This window comes from Dermacentor variabilis, chromosome 6 (assembly GCF_050947875.1).
Source record: "Dermacentor variabilis isolate Ectoservices chromosome 6, ASM5094787v1, whole genome shotgun sequence".
NCBI classification, from domain to species: Eukaryota; Metazoa; Arthropoda; class Arachnida; order Ixodida; family Ixodidae; genus Dermacentor; species Dermacentor variabilis.
The window spans coordinates 23582409-23601460 of NC_134573.1; positions in this window are offsets into that span (position 1 = coordinate 23582409).

Consider the following 19052-nt stretch of genomic DNA (forward strand, 5'->3'; position numbering starts at 1 on the left):
AGGGTGCACTCGGCGATGCCGAAAAGACAATGCAGTGTGTTGCCTTAGAACAGTTCTACCGCCGGCTGCCAGTAAAGACCAAGCATTGGGTTCAGGATAGGCCAGGCGTAGACACTATCACGAGGGCGGCCAATCTCTCTGAGGAGTACGTAACTATGTGCGGATGAAGGCAGCGAAGCTCCTAAGGAGGAGATAAATAAATGCAGACCAGACAAGCCAAAACGATGGTGAAAGTCGAGTCGGTATAAAACAAAGGAAAGATCGGATTCAGGGAAAAGTAGTGACGAGGACAGCGAAGGAGAAAAGGAGGCACCCGAACAGAGGGCAGAAAAGCAAAAGAAAAAGGCTTTCGAGGCCAAGCAACCAGCAGTTTGCTACAACTGCCGGCAAGCGGTGCAAATCTCCGTGGGATGCAGAAATCCCAAACTAGTGTTGATGTCACTAACTAGTAACGCAGAGAATCTGAACTTGCTAGAACCGTACATTCGAGAGCTCGTGGTAAACGGCAAACCATGTAGGGTGCTTCGCGACTCAGCAGCCACAATGGATGTAGTGCACTCGTCGTACGTTGAGGAAGGCCAGTTCACGGGAGAATGTGCTTGGATAAGGCAAGCCGCGGAAACCTCCAGTGTTTGTCTGCCTGTGGCAAAGATTCGTATCGAAGGACCTTTCGGAGTACTAGACACTGAAGCTGCCGTATCGGCACATCTCCCGCCTTACTATCCATATTTGTTTTCTAACAAATCTGAGGATTTGCTACGACGCAGGGGAATCGGGTTTAGTGAAGGGATAGTGCAAGCCTTAACTCGTTCCAAGGCAAGGGAGCTCGCGGCCAAGGCAGTGTATGAGGGTCCAGTAGTGGAGGAAACAGGTTTGAAGGAGGATTCGTCCACCAGTACAGAACAGGACAGCCCTATAGGGGATGATGCGGAAGGTACACCAGCTAATGAAGAAGTGAGGAAAGCCGCAGAGCCTGAAATGTCTCGCGAGGCAGAATGCCGGCAGAGGTTATTGAATGTAAGCCCTGCCACATTGATTGCTGAGCAGGAAAAAAGATTCCACCCTGCGTAACCTAAGGCCTGACGCTAAAGGAGTAGCCAAACAGAACGTGAAGTTCCTAAAGAGGGCAGACATCCTTTATATAAAGTACACCAGTCGAAATGGAGTGAAATTCGACCAACTCTTGGTGCCGCATCCCTATCGTGAGCAGCTCCTGCACCTGGTTCACGGGGGCTTTTGGGCAGGGCACCTGGGCATTTGTAAAACAAAGGACCGTTTATTGCAGGAATTTTAATAGCCCGGCTGCTTTCGAGAAATAGAAGCATTTGTAAGAAGCTGCGACACATGTCAACGCATAAGCAAGCCCGGAGATAAGGCTAAAGCGCCAATGAAACTTGTTCCCATTATCACGGAGCCATTTCGCAGGCTCATAATAGACACAGTGGGACCACTTCCTGCGACGCAGTCTGGCTATCGCCATATTCTTACGGCACTATGCCCCACAACAAAATTTCCCGAGGCAGTGCCTCTCAAGGAACTAAGCTCGGCGGAGATCGTCAACGCGCTTTTATCTATCTTCGCGCGAGTAGGGTTTCCCGCAGAAATCCAGTCAGATCAAGGATCCGTCTTTACGAGCGCACTGACCTCGACGTTCCTGGAGAGGTGCGGTATTAAAATTATCCATAGCTCAGTGTACCACCCGCAGTCAAACGCGGTAGAGAAAGTCCACTCAGTCATGAAACGGCTTTTGCGAGCCCTTTGTTATGAGCAGAAAGCCGATTGCGAGAGTTGCTTGCCTGGAGCAATGTTGGCGCTTCGAACAGCACCGCACGTATCAACAGGTTTTTCACCTTCAGAGCTCGTTTACGGACGCTGCCTTCGCTGCCGTCTCCGCATTGTTCGAGAAGCATGGGAAGGCCGGGCAGACGATCCTTCGCTTGTGGCATACGTGCTAGAACTGTTGGACCGTCTGCACGCCTCTCAGCAATTAGCAGGGCAGGAAATGTGTAAGGCACAAAGCAAGGCTAAGCATTACTATGACAGGACGGCTCGAACGCGACGCTTTGACGTGGGGGAAAAGGTAATGATCCTGAAATCCTCGTTGAAAAACAAACTAGAGGTTCAATGGGAAGGACCGGTTGACATAATTCAGAAATTATCTGAAACAAACTACGCAATCACGGTACCAGGAAAACGAAGGACACCACAAGTGTACCATAGCAATCTACTTAACCCCTACAGGCAGCGGGAAGCCATTGTGAACATGTCGCTTAACCAACCTGAGGAAATACCCGTCGACATTCCAGAGTTACCAGCAGTGACGAAGACAAAAAACATTGCCGAGACCATTGATAAGTTAGTAGAACAGGCGGAGTTGAATCTCATTCAGAGGGCCGAACTGAGGGAACTCGTGTTTGAATTTAAAGACGTATTTTCAGACACACTGGGCAGGACGACTGCGATCGTTCACTATATCGAGTTAACCTCGTCGGACCCTGTTCGTTCGAAACCTTATCGCGTTTCGCCTCGTCAACGTGAAGGCATGACCACTGAAATAAACAAGATGTTATAGCTAGGTGTAATCGGGCCAGCAGAGAGTTATTATACCTCACCTCTTATCTTGGTTGAGGTCCCAGGAAAAGAGCCGCGGTCATGTATCGACTACCGCAGGCTCAATTTAATCACGAAGGACCAGACTTATCCAATACCGCATAGCGAGGAAAGGCTTGAGAAAGTGAGCAGTGCTAATTTCATTTCTACGCTCGATTTAGTCAGAGGGTATTGGCAGGTTCCGTTGACCGAGAGGGCAAGCAGGCTTGCAGCGTTTATTTCCCCGATGGGAACCTTTTGTCCGGAAATTCTGAGTTTTGGATTGAAGAATGCGCCGTATTGCTTCTCTAGCCTTATGGACCAGGTGCTACGAGGAAAGGAGGACTTTGCACTTCCCTATCTCGATGACATAGGTATCTTTTAGTCATCATGGGCCGACCATATGCGACATCTGGGAACCGTGTTGTGTCGGCTACGAGAGGCCAACTTAACTGTTAAGGCTCCCAAATGCCAATTAGGGCGCGCGGAGGTAGCTTATCTAGGCCGTGTATTAGGGCAAGGCCATCGTCGGCCTTCCGAGGTTAAACTGACCGCGATAGACAACTTCCCGCAACCACGCACCAAGCGGGACATCAGATCATTCCTTGGCTTGGCGGGTTATCACCAAAGATATATTCCGCGGTATTCCGAGATTGCGAGTCCTTTAACGGATGCTCTCAGAAAAACAGAACCACAAACGGTAAAGTGGGATGACGCAAAAGAAAAGGCTTTTAGTATGCTAAAGAACGCACTAACGAGTCAGCCAGTGTTGAATGCGCCCTAAGCCAGTGTTGAATGCACTCTAAGCCATTCATTCTTCAGTGTGATGCCAGTGACAGGGGTATGGGGGTGGTGCTCTGTCAAAAGAAAGATGACGAGAACGAACACCCTGTACTGTACGCCAGTAGAAAGTTTTCAATTCGTGAGGAAGCATACAGTGCATCAGAAAAGGAATGCGCCTGCGTAGTTTGGGCGGTACAGAAGCTAGCTTGCCATATCGCTGGCTCAAGATTCACCATAGAGACTGACCACTGTCCCCTCACATGGCTGCAGTGCATGTCTACAAAAACGGCCGTCTTTTGCGCTGGAGCTTGGCTCTTCAACAGTACACCTTCGATATTCGCTACAAGAAGGGTAAACTTAACGGCAATGCCGACGGTTTAAGTAGTTGCCCCTAGAGTATCGAAAGCCTCATGCTCATCCGGGTTTCCGTGGCATTTTTTTCGTGCATTCATATGTTTGTCCGAAGTGAAGCTGATTGTTAGCTGATTTTAATAACCACGTCTTAGCGCTTTCAAGAAATGGCTGTTTTTAGTGTTAATGGGGGGAGAACGCGCGTAGGAAATGCTAAAGGTGTAGCGGGTTTTCTTTTTTTGTTAAAAGCCGGGTGTGTCTTGGGGGAGAGTGGCCTTGTGCTCGCTGCTTTGTGGTTGTGGGTCCGGCACTGTTCTAGGGTGATTGCTTGCCCACGCAGGAGACGAAAAGTTGCGAGACCTGCCTGCAAAGACCAATTATACCGGACCGGACCAAGCAGAAAAGTCACAAGAGCGCCACGAGGACGGATGACGACTACCCGGAATCTACCTGCTAGGAACGAAGGGTTCGTGACCTCTACGGGGAATCCTGATACCGAAACGCCGATCCCTCCAACAGCGGCTGCTGGCCCCTACACGTCTGGATCTTCCTCCCCCGCCGGAGATGCTGTTAGGGTTGGTTTCTGACACCACGTGGCGACGGGTCATTCACCCTACCCTCTGGGCCGGAGCCCACGGGCGACAGATTGTCCCCCCTTACCCTCTACATGGTCGTGGGACCGTGGGTGCTACCTCATCCCCTTCACCTCTCATGGTCGTGGCACCGTGGGTGATACGTCATGCCCTTACCCTCTACTGGCCGGACCCCACGGCGCCGGAGAGGTCATTCACCCGACCTTCTCCCCGGATTCGTTGAAAAGAGGATGGACTTCTCCTGCCCGTGCTCGGTATTGCAGGAGGAGGGGCCCTCTCTCCGTGCCTGTCACGTGTCATCGACGGAAGCAAGATCCCGCCCACACTTGTAGAGAGCCTATTTAAGGGGCTCCGAAATGTACTTTTGAGAGACTTCATACTTGATACTTCATACTTCATGCTCTTCTTATTTTCTTTCCACTACCTTTGAATGAACAGTGCAATTTTCGCACTAGCAAATCGTCTCGCCCCTGCTTGGTCGCCATGATCTACCGGATGGATGCCTGCAGCCCGCCGAGAACACCACGCTAGCCAATGAGTAATGTCGGTCGAGCTGCGATACGCAGGCGCCGCTACTTCTCGGCAGCAGTACGGTACGCTATCCTGGAGGCAACAGTAGTTATATTTTAGGGGGCGAGAACAATGCTACAACTTCTGGCTGGGAGACGGAAAACAAATACGCAAAGTCACGTGTTTTCGAAGGCATAGATTCCATGCAGGACGTATTATGCAGGACGTTGAAAATGTAAGCTAGCTTGCAGTTAGTGAAAGTATCGTTATCCAATTTGATGTCAGTGGGAACAGTGTTTTCATTAGAATAACCTTCCAGGAAAGAATTTAGCCTTTTCCAGACATGTTCCGGATTTCTAGTTATTTCGTGATCAAACAAGTTGTAAAAGTATCGTTCTTATGGTCTGCCAAAAGGCTTGTAAATCGCAGGCGCTTTTTGTCCTAAGGAACCTTTGAAACAATGCATTTTTTATCGATGATAGCTTTCAAGCATTCCGAAGGTATCCATGGCTTTCTTGCCTTACGGTGGACGGGTCTTTTTGATGTAAGGAAAACTTACGGCGAAGGCTGTTTTAGTTTTATCAATAGGTAGCTCATACGCGCGAGTAGCGTTAACACTGCCATAGATGGAGCGCCAGTCTGCAGTTAGTAAAATTGAACGAAAACGCTGCGATGTCTCCTGGTTTACGTTACGGTATGTGACAGAACTCTCATCTTTGTTTTTTGAGTTCGGTTTGTTAAAGCTTCGTACTATGTATATGGGCAAATGGTCACTAATATGCAATCCGAGAACTGCTAAGTCAATTGTCTGATTTTGAGAGTTTTTATAAAAGCATCAATACATGTTGTCGTACTTAATTTTATACGTGTCGGTTGTTTTATGACATTTACCAACGCATTTACTTCGAGAACTTCCATAAGTTGTGCCTGTGGCACTGAGTTCGGCAAGTACCTGTGGCACTTCCCAAAATTAGTTTGTAATTATTGTCGTTAATCCAAGCAAGAAATTCGTCTGGAACAGATAAAAGTGAAGGTAGTGTCCATCCAGGTTGGCGATACATAGCGGATAAAATATCATATTTGCACTTTACCGTAAGAATTTCATGAATAATTCCCAGAGCAGTTCGCTTTCAAATCTGTCTTCAACCATTAACATAAGAACAATCCCTTTTTTACCGCAACGATTTAGAAAGTAAGACTTATAACCAGGCACTTTGAGTACCTCCAGTTTATTTATATACCTAGTTTCGGTCAGCATAACTAGGTCAAAACAAAATTTAAAACCTTCTATTTGTGATGACGTCTTCTTTGTTCCGGGCCAAGTGGGCATCAGTACGGAGAGCGGAAATATGGCTCCTAACAGAGACAGCTATATTTAAATCACTTGACAATTTCAAATTTGGATCCATCATTTAAGGAAGCCGACCAGAGTCCATCATGAGGGAAGCCGACAGGGCTGCTGAATTTGTAGCTGGGTGTCCATGACGTCACCGGGCTGCCCAGTGGAAGCGGCGAGGAGCTATAAGAGGGGCAAGCGAGGATCCTTGTGTAGAAAGCCAGCCTGATATTCCTGTTCCCGCTTAATAGAATGTTCGGGGCCGATGGCGAAGCACACGGAAGAATTCCTGCAGTAGAAGGGAAGACAAATGCTGTGAACTACCCGCGTGTGCTGTTCTCGCCACAGCTGCCATATGAGGCAAGCCGGCCATGGTGCTGAATCTGTAGCTTGGTGTCCGTGAAGTCACCGGTCTGTCCAATGGAAGCGGCGAGGGGCTATCACGCAGGCAATCGACGGTCGTGGTGTGGAATGTCGGCCCGATAATGTTGATCCCGCGTTGTAGACTGCACCGGGTCGATGGCGAAACACACCGGCGAAATCCTGCTGTAGGAGGGAACACGAACGCTGTGAGCAGCCCGTCCGTGCAGGTCACGCCACCAATGCCACATGAGGGAAACCGACCAGCGTTGCTTTATCTGTGCTTCATTGACATCATCTGGCTGCCGAGTTGAAGCGGCGAGGGCCTATCACTAAACGATTCGACGGTCCTTGTGCGGAAAGTCGGCCCGACAATGTTAATCCCGCGGGGTAGACTGTACCTGATCGATGGAGCATACGGACAAAATCCTGCAGAACGGAAGATGAATGATGTGAGCCACCCGCCCGTGCTGTTCACGCAACCGCTGCCGTATGAGTACAGCCGGCTAGGGCTGCTGAATTTGTAGCTGGGTGTCGATGACGTCACGCAGCTGTCCAGTGGAAGCGGCGAGGAGCTATCATGCCGACAATAGACGGCCCTTGTGCGGAAAGTCGCCCAGATAATGTTGATACAGCGTAGTAGACTGTTCCGGGTCGATGGCGAAGCATGCGGACAAACTCCTGCAGTAGAAGGGAAGACGAGTGCTATGAACCGCCCGCCCATGCTGTTTACGCAACTGCTGCCACATGAGGGAAGCTCGCCAGGGCTGCTGAATTTTTAGCTGAGTGCCCATGATCTCACCGGGCTGTCCACTGGAAGCGGTGAGGAGCTATCACACGGGCAATCTACGGTCCTTGTGCGTAAAGTCAGTTCCATTTCATTTTTCATTTCATTTTATTTTCGCATTCTTTTTTATAACAGAAAAAGAACGCTAAGGCAAGAACAAGAAGCTGCAATACAGCAGCTTGACTAGGTCCGAGCCCCTTTTCTTGGCAACATGCACAGATTTACACATACATTGAGAGCACACATATATACATATACACACACGCATACGAGAAAACTTCCTGCTATAGCTTTTCAATAAAAGAGGAATAAAGAGGGCGCACGCATTCACAAATAGAAAAAGAAGCATAGGTTCATACACAGCGTTTTCTTGAAACATTGCTCTTGAAACATTGTAACAACATTCAGATTTATTAAACTTGCCAGTGTTACTCGTATAGCCACTCAATAATTTAGACAGTAACAATATTTTGTACAAAGTATATTCATCAAGATATTCAAGGAAAATATAATCATATATAGCATTTCAATGAAATTGTACAACCATTTATGTCACCGATTCAACGCAAATGCGCCGTATTCAGAAAGTTCTGCTGTTAACGTTCTCTTAGAAATATCATTTAGGGTTATATGAAGATTCTGTAAGGCGTTTAGTAATTTAGGTACGCGATATTTTAATCTAGTGACTCCGTAATTTGTTCTTCAAGATGAAAGTAGCGAAGCATACTTTTTCCTCATATTGTATGGTACATTTGTGGGGAAAGGTAATTTGCATAAATCTAAGAAAGCTGTCCTTGTTGTATAGATGACTGTTTTGCACTTTAAAACAAGGTTTGTTTCGTACGAGTGTTGCACGGGAATCACATTAACGGAGCGACATATTGCAGTTGTATTAGCACCGTAGGAGGCATTCGTAATATTGCGAACGGCTGTTTTCTGCAGAACGAGTAGTTTATGAAGATTCGTTTGGGAAGTGGTTCCACATACAAGGTTGTCGTAATTGGTATGAGGAGCAAGAAGGCTGTTGTAAATTAAAACCTAAATTTAAGGGGTAAAAACAGGCCTGAATTTACATAGTATTTGACAAACCCTCGCCAAAGACGATAAAACTCGGGCGACGTGACCATTCCACAAGAAATGCTCATTAAATACTTCTCCTAAAGTAATTACTCTTTATACAAGCTCTACCCTTTCTGCACCAAGCTTTAACAATATGTTCCCAATACATTATTTTTCTCTGGTGGAGCAAACAGAATAGCCTTTGTTTTCGTAGTATTCATTTCCAAGGAATTAATTTTATTCCATTGAAGTAAACTACACAGGGTGTCATTTGCCAGGTTTGAAAGGTAAGCCAGAGTGGGCGACTGTGAAAACAAACTGCTGTGGTCGGCATAAATTATGAAGTGTGTTTTTTTTGCTTATATAAACGATGTTATTTATGTAGGTTGTAATAATGTTGGCCCAAGAACGCTGCCTTGCGGATATCCTCGCAATATTTTTTGAAGCGTTGATTGGCGGGATTTAACGGAGACGAACTGCTTTCTATGTCTTATGTACGACTGTATAAATGCTTGTTGAGTGCCGCGAAACCCATACCGTCCTAATTTATTTAACAAAATTTGGAATAGTAAATAGTAGATAAATGGAATAGTAAATAAAAACTCCTATTATCTCTTTATCGCCACAACCGTTCAGAATTAAATCCTTTTGTGATAGTAAAGCATGCTTTGCCGACATTCCTTTTCGAAAACCAAACTGTTGCTTGGATATGATAGAACCTTTCTCGCAATATGATTTAACCCTTTTAACCATAACTGTTTCATTTTTCTTAGAAATTACAGATAAAACTGAAACTCCTCTGTAATCTTAAAATTCGTATTGTTCCCGGTTTTAAACCGTACAATAACGTTGGCATGTTGCATTGCTTCGAGAAATAATCTAGTGATCAATCAATATTGAACATATGAGTTAGGACAGGTAACAGAAGATCGAACACAAATTTAATGGGTCTTATTTGCATTCCATTAATATCACGCGCTTTGCTGTTTTTCAGGGACATGACAGCTAAGAAACCTCTTCTGGAGACGTTGGCTCAAAAAAGCCGTAAAGCTGTAATGGCAGTGCATCCAATCCCTTTATTGCTGTTTTGTTGTAATTGCTTGAGGCTAGAGAAGTAAAGTAGTCATTAAAGATGCTTGCTAGCTCCTCGCTCCTCAACAACCTGCCACCCGCAGAATTTTCCAAGTCATCTTCACGGTCTGGCCTTATACGTTAGTTAAGTTTACGTCTGACTGTTTCGCTTCGACCATTTGCTTGATGAAACCGATGTTCGAAGTATACATGTTTTGTGTTTTTGAAAAGTTTAGTTCCACCATTGCGGCATTCCTTCAATGCTGCGAGATCATTAGCGGCCTTTGTTTTCATGAATTTACCATGTAATGATTTCTTCTCGCGAATCATTTTGAGACACGAACTCGTAACACATGGCTTGCGTGTTTTTGTGGACCTTCTAACTTGCTTAAACGGAAAACCGCAAGTATATGTTTCCTTCAGAATGCTTATAAACGTATTGTAAGCGTTGTTTGCGTCAGTTAGTTCAAGCAGGGAGCTCCAGTTTCTATTTTGAATATTCGCGCGAAATACCCCTAATGTTTTGTTGTTGATTTCCTGTACACAGAATGTGTTAGCCTGATGTGTATGTTTAAAACATTGATTAAAATGGCAGAACATAAAAATTGGTAAATGTTAACGTAAACTTGTGACAATCACAGCTGAATTTTTACGTTGTTCAGAACGATTGGTATAAATACCTCTACCAAACTATCAGAGAGATGGCCGATCCCTGTAGGTTCCGTAATAACATTAGCACAGTGATGTGACTCAAGAGTCATTCGCAATGCACAAGAGTTCGGTGTCTGACGTAAATAATTGATGTTTAAGTCTCCTCCCATAGTAAGGCGCACTTCGTTCACTGAAGCAAAGTTGCGTAAATTTTCCAAAAAAGGAAAAGTTGTGTTGCTGTTTCCATCTGGTGGGCAGTAAACAGCAATAAACACGCATTTTCCACACTGCAGTGCTAAAACTTCATAATCATCGGTATATATAGGAAAGACGGCGAGCAAGTTGCACGTTAAGCGCACTAACACAAGGTACAACACGCACCCGCCGCGTCGATAAGGTCAGTTAAAAAAAGATGTTGTAACCAGGCAAGCGGATTACTACATTGTCAGACGCATACCATGTCTCGGTAATCATGATAACTTGAAAAAGGAAAGAAAATTCATTGAAAAGTGCAGTGAGCTGGTCATGCTTAGTACGCACAGATTGCGCATTGCAGTGTAGAACTGCAATACAATCACTGTACTTAGGGGTAATAACGTCGCTGGGTGTGACCATTAAAAAAGATGAGAATGGACCAAACGCACTTTCCTAGTTGTCTTTAGTTGCTAATTTTTTGCCGATCCGCTTTACACGCAATTCGCACTATACGAGACTCGTCTGTCTTGCGCGTGAAAACCTTGCGTCCCTGAGACCATGCGAAACGCCAGTTTGCTTCCTTTTCCTTAGCGATGCTCATTCTGAATAATTTCTTTAGCTGAAGCCCAAGGCATTTGTTCACGTACACTGGTCTCTCTATGGCAAATCAGATGTTTTTCGTCGTTAGCCTAGTCTTCCTGACCATCTCAAGCACCACCTCCCGTTTTGTTCGGTGGTTGAAAACAACCACAATGTTTGGATCTGAATCGATGTTGCGCGCAGGAACACTGTCACAAATCTCGATGTCCTCCTTCGTAATGGGCTCACCGAGTGCACTTCCAACCCGATTTAGTAGCTGCTCGAGATTTTCTGTTTTGTCATGCGGCACACCTTTCACTTCAATGTTTTTGTTCAGGGAAGAATGATTTTCAGCGGTCACTTGCTTTTTCAGTGCCTCAACCTCCTGCACAAACAACGCTTGCCTTGCGATGAGGGTCTCGTTCTCAGTATTTAAGACTACATTCGGCATCTAGATCCTCAAAGGCTTTGTTTATGAAGTCAAAACTGCCTTGCATTTCCCGGAGTTCCCGACAGAATTCCCTTTTGAAGTCTGAAATTTAAGTAGCCATTGTCAAGACAACTCTCTGGCAATAAAAAATATAAGTGGTAACAAACGCCAGCAACAGGGCAGCACGGATAGCAACGTTATAAAATTCAAAAGGAAAAGATTAATAGAACCATTGAACCTGAAGAAAAGCCGAAGTTTGACTATGTGCTCACCCCGCTCATGCTGCCAGGTGACCCGCGTAGCCTTCCGAGCGCCTTTTTATCCTGCGCAAGCACCAGGAAAGAGGTCACGTAGTCCAGATGAAGGCCGGATGCGTCCCAGGGAGTGCAGTCTTATCACAAGCAGCTGGGCACCAGAGTCGTTGATTGCAGCAACCCCCGGTTCCACACCATGCACGTCTGGAGAAACGCAGAAGTTTGACTATGTGCTCACGCTGCTCATGCCGCCAGGTGACCCGCGTAGCCATCCGAGCGCCATTGTATCCTTCGCAAGCACCAGGAAAGAGGCCACGTGGTCCAGATGAAGGCCGGATGCGTCCCAGGGAGTGCATTCTTATCACAAGCAGCTAGGCACCCGACTCGTTGATTGCAGCAACCCCCGGTTCCACAACGTGCACGCCTGAAGAAAAGCAGAAGTTTGACAATGCGCTCACGCCGCTCATGCTGCCAGGTGACCCGCGTAGCCGTACGAGCGCCATTGTATCCTGCGCAAGCACCAGGAAAGAGGCCACGTAGCACAGATGAAGGCCGGATGCGTCCCAGGGATTGCAGTCTTATCACAAGCAGCTGGGCACCACAGTCGTTTACTGCGGCAATCCCCGGTTCCACACCATGCACGCCTGAAGAAAACAGAAGTTTGACTATACGCTCACCCCGCTCATGCTGCCAGGTGGCCCGCGTAGCCCTCCGAGTGCCATTGTATCCTGCGCAAGCACCAGGAAAGAAGCCACGTAGTCCAGATGAAGGTCGGATTCGTCCCAGGGAGCGCAGTCTTATCACAAGCAGGTGGGCACCACAGTCGTTGACTGCAGCAACCCCCGGTTCCACACCATGCACGCCTGAAAAGCAGAAGTTTGACTACACGCTCACACCGCTCATGCTGCCAGGTGACCCGCGTAGCCGTCCGAGCGCCATTGTATCCTGCGCAAGCACCAGGAAAGAGGCCACGTAGTCCAGATGAAGGCCGGATGCGTCCCAGGGAGTGCAGTCTTATCACAAGCAGCTGGGTACCAGAGTCGTTGATTGCAGCAACCCCCGGTTCCACAGCATGCACGGCTGGAGAAAGGCAGAAGTTTGACTATGCGCTCACGCCGCTCATGCTGCCAGGTGACCCTCGTAGCCGTCCGAGCGCCACCTTATCCTGCGAAGGCACCAGGAAACTGGTCACGTGGTCCAGATGAAGGGCGGATGCGCCCCAGGGAGTGCAGTCTGATCACAAGCAGCTGGGCACCAGAGTCGTTGATTGCAGCAAGCGCCTGTTCCGCACCCTACACGCCTAAAGAAAAGCAGTAGTTTCACTATGCTCTCACGTCGCTGAACACGCTGCCAAGTCGGTCAAGTCGGCCTGATAATGTTGATCCGGCGTGGATGACTGTTCCGGGCCGATTGCGAAGCACATGGACGAAATCCTGTAGTAGAAGTGAAGACGTATGCTATGAGCCGCCCACACGTGCTGCTCACGCCATCCCTGCCACATTATATGATATAGGTGTCATCCAATTGTCCTCATGCCACTCTCTTGTCATGATCGTGGCTGCTTCTGGTTAATCCTGCTCTCTGCACCGAGCCAAAAGGAAGACCATGGGCGCAGGCGCCTTTAAGTATCTCTACCTTGCGAGACACCGCAGTGCGTGCCAGTGGCGCGGGTCCGTGCTAACACACCTTGGGGTGCACCGGCCTCGGTGGCTCCAACCTACGGACCACACTGATTCGAGCTTTCGTCCGCCCACTGCCCCTTACGTGCCCTGAAGCTCATGCGCCACTTGCTTCATTATAATGTCAGGTGCTCTCCTGGTATCTCCGTTTCAGTGCTTGTAAAAAAAACTATCCTTGTTATGAGAAAAGCACCCCACAACGAAAAAAGCACTCCGCGGCTTCTGCGATATACCCCACCCGTGTGAGGAGAATTACGGAACGCCGAGGAGGAATCTGCCAACTACAGCTTCAAGCTCCTAAGGCATAACCTCGTCGAGTGGCACTGGCAACATCAAATATTGCGTGACCGCTGAAAACCGCATACCGCCGGAAACATTAACAGGATCATCCTTCGGTCGCATAACTGACACTTACACGGCCAACATCGACCACAGCCACGTCATAGAATAAAGCCATATAATAAAGAACCAACTTATAAAGCCCATACGTACTGTTGGAAGCACTCCACATCACATCACTGCAAGCGAGACGCTGCTACGATGCTACCACTGCTATAAAAGCTGTCGGCTGCCAGATTAAAATTGAATACTGTCGGCAAGTCTAGCAAGCGTCCCAGTTGCTGACAAGCTCAGCGTAGCAGTAGGGCGGCGCTCTTTCGGTTCCCGATTTCAATTGATGGGCCGTATGGGTAGGTTGTCCTCTAAAATCAGTATAGTAACTCTATGGGGAGCGCGCCGCGGCCGCGGCAGCAAGTCGTCGAATGTACCCCTATCTTACCCTCTCCCCAGAGTTTGGCTCGTGACGGGAGACGTCGCGTTTCCTCCCCGCTTTCCTCTCTTTCGTGCGCGAGATTGAGCTGCAATTAAGCTGCGCGAGATGAGCTGCACACACAATTTACGGCGCCCGGCGCCGATTTTATTGGCCTTGGATTTTATACGGAAACACACGGCGTCAAAAATGCCGACGGCGCAAGTATGCTTATAGTGTCCATATATTTGCTACCGCAAGAAAGAAGAAAAGCATAGAAACCGAATGTCTGCGTATTTTTGCATTACTTTGTGCCGTAGCAAGATAGCTGTACTTTCATTTTGCCTGCCTATTCCCACGTTTTGCAGTCGCATGCGCAGAGAACGAAACTATGCCATTCTTCTCGGCTCCAGCGCAGCTATAATGCTGTTTTATCCTCTCACACCTGCCTCATTCATTGCTTCAGAGTGTAGCACTGATCAGGTGTTCTCCCGCAGCCAGCGCGAAATCGTCCGTTGCGCGAATAGAGACAAACACAACAGCTCGCACGCGAGACCGTCAGCGCAAGAGCACCTCTCCGCAGAAATTTGAGAGAAAAAAGCCGACACCTGACCTGTGACGTATTCGTCATGCGATTACCGGTTCGGACACTGAATAACTCACGGAAAGAATTTGGCTTGCGGAGGCTAAGTGAGGCAAGTGCAGAGAGTGTGTGTTGTCGGTGGTGTTCGCTTCGTCAAATTAAGGGTTCGCCCCGCTTCAAATCTATCTATCTATGCTACTAAAGAATTGATTCGTACCATAGTTGTGATGGAGCTCTGCTTAGAGAGCACGTAACAACTTCCAGCGAATTAACAATATTCGCTATGTGGCCTGGTAAGGGGCCTTTTAAAGTCTAATAATTGCAAATAGGTGAAATGAATGTCCACGTGTTCCGTTGTCGAAACTTCAGCCTTTATTTATGCATGCTAAAGAAATGCCTGATCTTGCTGCAGCCTTTCGTCATGCAACAAACCCCCAAATTTACTGAAGTTTATTATAAAAAGACTGCTTGTATTTGCTTCGGGCTTCAAGTCATTACAAGAAGTCTTCATAGCGTATGCCATTAAGAGGTACGCACAAACAGAACGAGAAACACTTCTCAGAATTCACTGAAATAATAAACGCATTATTTTGGCACACCCTACGAATAAGACAGCTGTTTTGTGCATTCTCCAGCGCCTAAATTGTAAGACGCCTCTCTGTTCCGGCATGACACTTCATATCCAGCGCCACTACACCTAAACTATACGTGACACTATCTCCGCGTATCGGTATCCCATGGATAGGCCTGCGGAAAGACAACATTGCCGCGTGCATCAGCAGCCTGCACCTTGGGCGGCGCAATATGCGGAACCTAGCTCGGAGTCGCATGAAGGCGACGTGACTTATGATTTGTTATTACTAAAATGTTCCCCCAGTTGCGCACAAAGTGCCGCTTCCATGGTGTCGGCAGATTGTTTTTCTTTTCCACGCCGTTCATGCGCTTTTCTTCTTGATGATAACCGTGGCATGGTATGTACACGCTCACACAGCACTGCAAAACACGTGCAGTCACGTTTTCTTCAATCTCACTGGCGACAACTCTGCTCCCGCTTTCCGTATAACGGATGTTCTACTTGCTTGCTTAGGCTGCTATATGAGTAACTAGTCAGTACCTGGTGTTGTTTACCCTCAAGAAACTGACATTACCTATTTCCGCAATCTACAATGAGGCTGTCTGCTGTGCCAGTGAATAATACAAGATCACTGATGCAAATAACCACGGTGGTTGGTCAGATGTTCAGGTGGGAAACGGAGTGGTAATTGGGAATGCTGTTAGTACGGCACACGTTGATTGCAGGGGCTGTCTTGCGCTGCCAATTTTTAGGAACTGCTTCTTAAGGATTTTATTTCATGCTTCTTTTTCAGTCTGTTCGCGAGTTTCACAAGAAGGTCAATCCAGAACGAACGGCAAAAGATGCATTAGATCCCTTGTACGGATTCATCACCTTGCAAATGCGACCCTACGACCCTTCCAAGCCGCAGGAGACGTTTGAACTGGCGCAAGGTGTAGAGGACGCTCTGTAAGTGCAACTTTTGCCTTAACGCAAAAAAGTTGCGATGCTTATAGCCATATCTGAGAGTAAGGGCACTCAGGCACCGGGAGGAAAATATTCTAGGTTGAAGCAAGGCCAATTTATCATGGCCGAATTATCGAATGGAGAGAACACGCTCGACAACAAATTAGGCGAATCGTACAACCTATTTTTTGGGAGACTGGGAAACGCTTAAAGACACCATAACCTGAATTCAAGTGTGGTGAGTTACCGATGCTTCAAACAATATCTGCGTACAGCGCCCGCCAGGACGAGACGCAGACAAAGACAACGGTGCGCGCACTTAACACTCTGTGCCCGTTTGAGTGTTTACTTCTAGACTGATGAAGAGCACCGCAGCAGAAAGGGGGCAAGGAGGAATCACGGTACGATGCTTTCTTGTCGTTTGCACTCTAAAAACAGAGTTCTGGGCACTCTCTTTGAGGGAGTATCTGCTTGTCCCATATTTCACTCTCTTTTCGAGAGTAGATCGACCCTCTTTGAGAGAGCAGAATGCCTCCTCCTGACAGAGTTTTATTACTCCACCGCAAGGGAGCGCTAGTATTCTTCCGCAGAGCGCTAATACTCTCCCCACAAGGATAATGGTACTCCCCCAGACCGAGTGCTTCTACTCCTCCAAGCCGTGTGCTACTCCCCCAAACAGAGTGCTTGCACTCCTCCAGAACAGAGTGCTAGTAGTCTTCCCAATAGTGTGAAAGCACGATGTAGAGCCATGGTCAAGTTAGAAGGGATTCGCAATACTTACATGTGGGGATTATTTGATTCCTTCATAAGCAGCTTCTGCATTTGTGCTTGGTGAATTGGATGTAATCTGTAGTCGCCGAGTTACTCAGATGAAACATTTTCTCTCTTAAAAGGTCAAAATCTTTATTGATCAGTCGCAAGACAAACTCAATAATAATTTGAAAACCATACTGACAAACACAAAATCAGATCTTAATGATGCCCATGTATTTTACAACACATCTTGTAATAAAACACAAGTACATTCTCTAAACTTTCATTATTATTATAGTGTAGAAATATCCTTTATATCAGCTGGCTCCACCTTCTCAAAAATAAAGCATGCAATGAAAAGTGAAACAGAACAAACGTGACAAACTCGCAATGTGTTGACACTTCGATCGAAGAGAAATATGCGCCACATTACTGGCCAGCAAAGGCATTTCTGGCACAAAATGCATATACTTAAATGGCAGAAGTTTTCAGATGAGCTGCTAGGCATGGTGCTGGTGACGTAGATAAATTGTGCAAGAAACTTTTTTGTGTGCCATATTCTAAGACAGCAGCTCATTTGATAACGTCCTGTACATCGTATGGATATTCTTGATTGAGAGTACACTGCAATTAGAAATGTGTTGTATATTCTCATGTAAGACCGCAGGTCTAGCTAGCTTTGCTTATATTCTAAATAAACTTATTCATGTACGGGCTGAACCCCAATGTTTCTAGAAATGCCCTGTCGTGGTTCTGCAGCAATATCCTACCCGGTCTCAAAGCGGTACAGAGGCGTATCATATTCTCTATTTGGTTGGCCTCCTCACGAAAGTAGTTTTTTGGTGCTATTAGGATCGTTCCATTACACTTTCTCAAAAATACATAAAATTAAATTTACAATTTTAACTAGCGTGTAGCAAATGAGTATAAAACTGCAAGGAGCATTGTCACTAAAAGCTTGCGCATCGAATTTGTCATATATTGTAGCTTTTCATTCCCATTATTGAAAGAATGCTATACTTCCGAGGAGCAGCTTGCACAGTTACATGATCAATTATTGTGACCAGTTGAAAATACAATGGAACTAAAGCATAGCATTGCTTCAGATATGAACCAAAATCAGATGAGATGAACATGTTGCATCAAAGGCGACATAAGCATAAGTACAGGCAGGGAATTGCACAAAAAAAAACAAGCAAATCATAAATTGGGAAAGGCACCATTCTGTTTCACATATCCGTTCCATGCAAGTGAATTTTCCATGCGGCAATGCATGTACTTCCACAATGATCCAACTACCTTAAACCAAAGCTTTTTTACTGAAGTGGTTAAGATGCCCTAAAGAAAGATTATCGTGCTTCACAGAACCTTATCGTCTCAAAACAAGTACATAAGTGTCTAGGAAGATTAATACATTGCCTCACTGTGCACTATATTCTAAATCCAGAATTTTAGCATGTGCAAAAATGCTTTAAATTCATTTTGCCTTATAAAAATAATGTCTGCAGAAGCCATCAAACTAACGTGCTTTTGCTTGATTAACACCATACGTTCGCATGCACCAATTGATGAACAGGTCTCCCGCTCAGATGTTCTGAGTTCTTTGCATTCAACACATCTCTGCCTCCACGAGGATACTTGGTCGGCAAGTAGACTGAGCCACCCTAATTAATATGTCAAATACCTGCCAGAAGCTATCATATGACTATTTCACAGATGTTAGAAACCACAATTTTACATTTTAAAAATGATTTTCAATTGCAAGTGACTTTGTGGCTCCTAAGACGTAAGGTGCGCACAACGGTGTATACAGTTAAAGCCCTTAATTCCCCCTTGCTTTCACTTCGGGAGGTACGAGCGGTTTTAATGGACTGGTTTCGTGAGCGTGCACGTAAGCGATAATGACTTCTGAGACATGAGATACTCTGCCCCCAATGCTTCCCCTTTCTGGAACAAAAGAAGCCATACTTCTACAATTAGGTGCAGAAAATAGATGAAAGGGAACGCATGAAAATCTGTCTGCATCATGTCAGCATTTAAAATACAGAATGACAATGGTTTGTATTTGCACCCCAGCATTGACGTGCTGTTAAATTATGTAAGCACCTAACCAAGCATGAGCTGTTGCTTTTTATAGTGAACACACGTACTGTGCTCATTGCAAGTATGTATTATGTGACTAAGCAAATGTGCAATTTCATTGTACTGCTATACTTTTATTA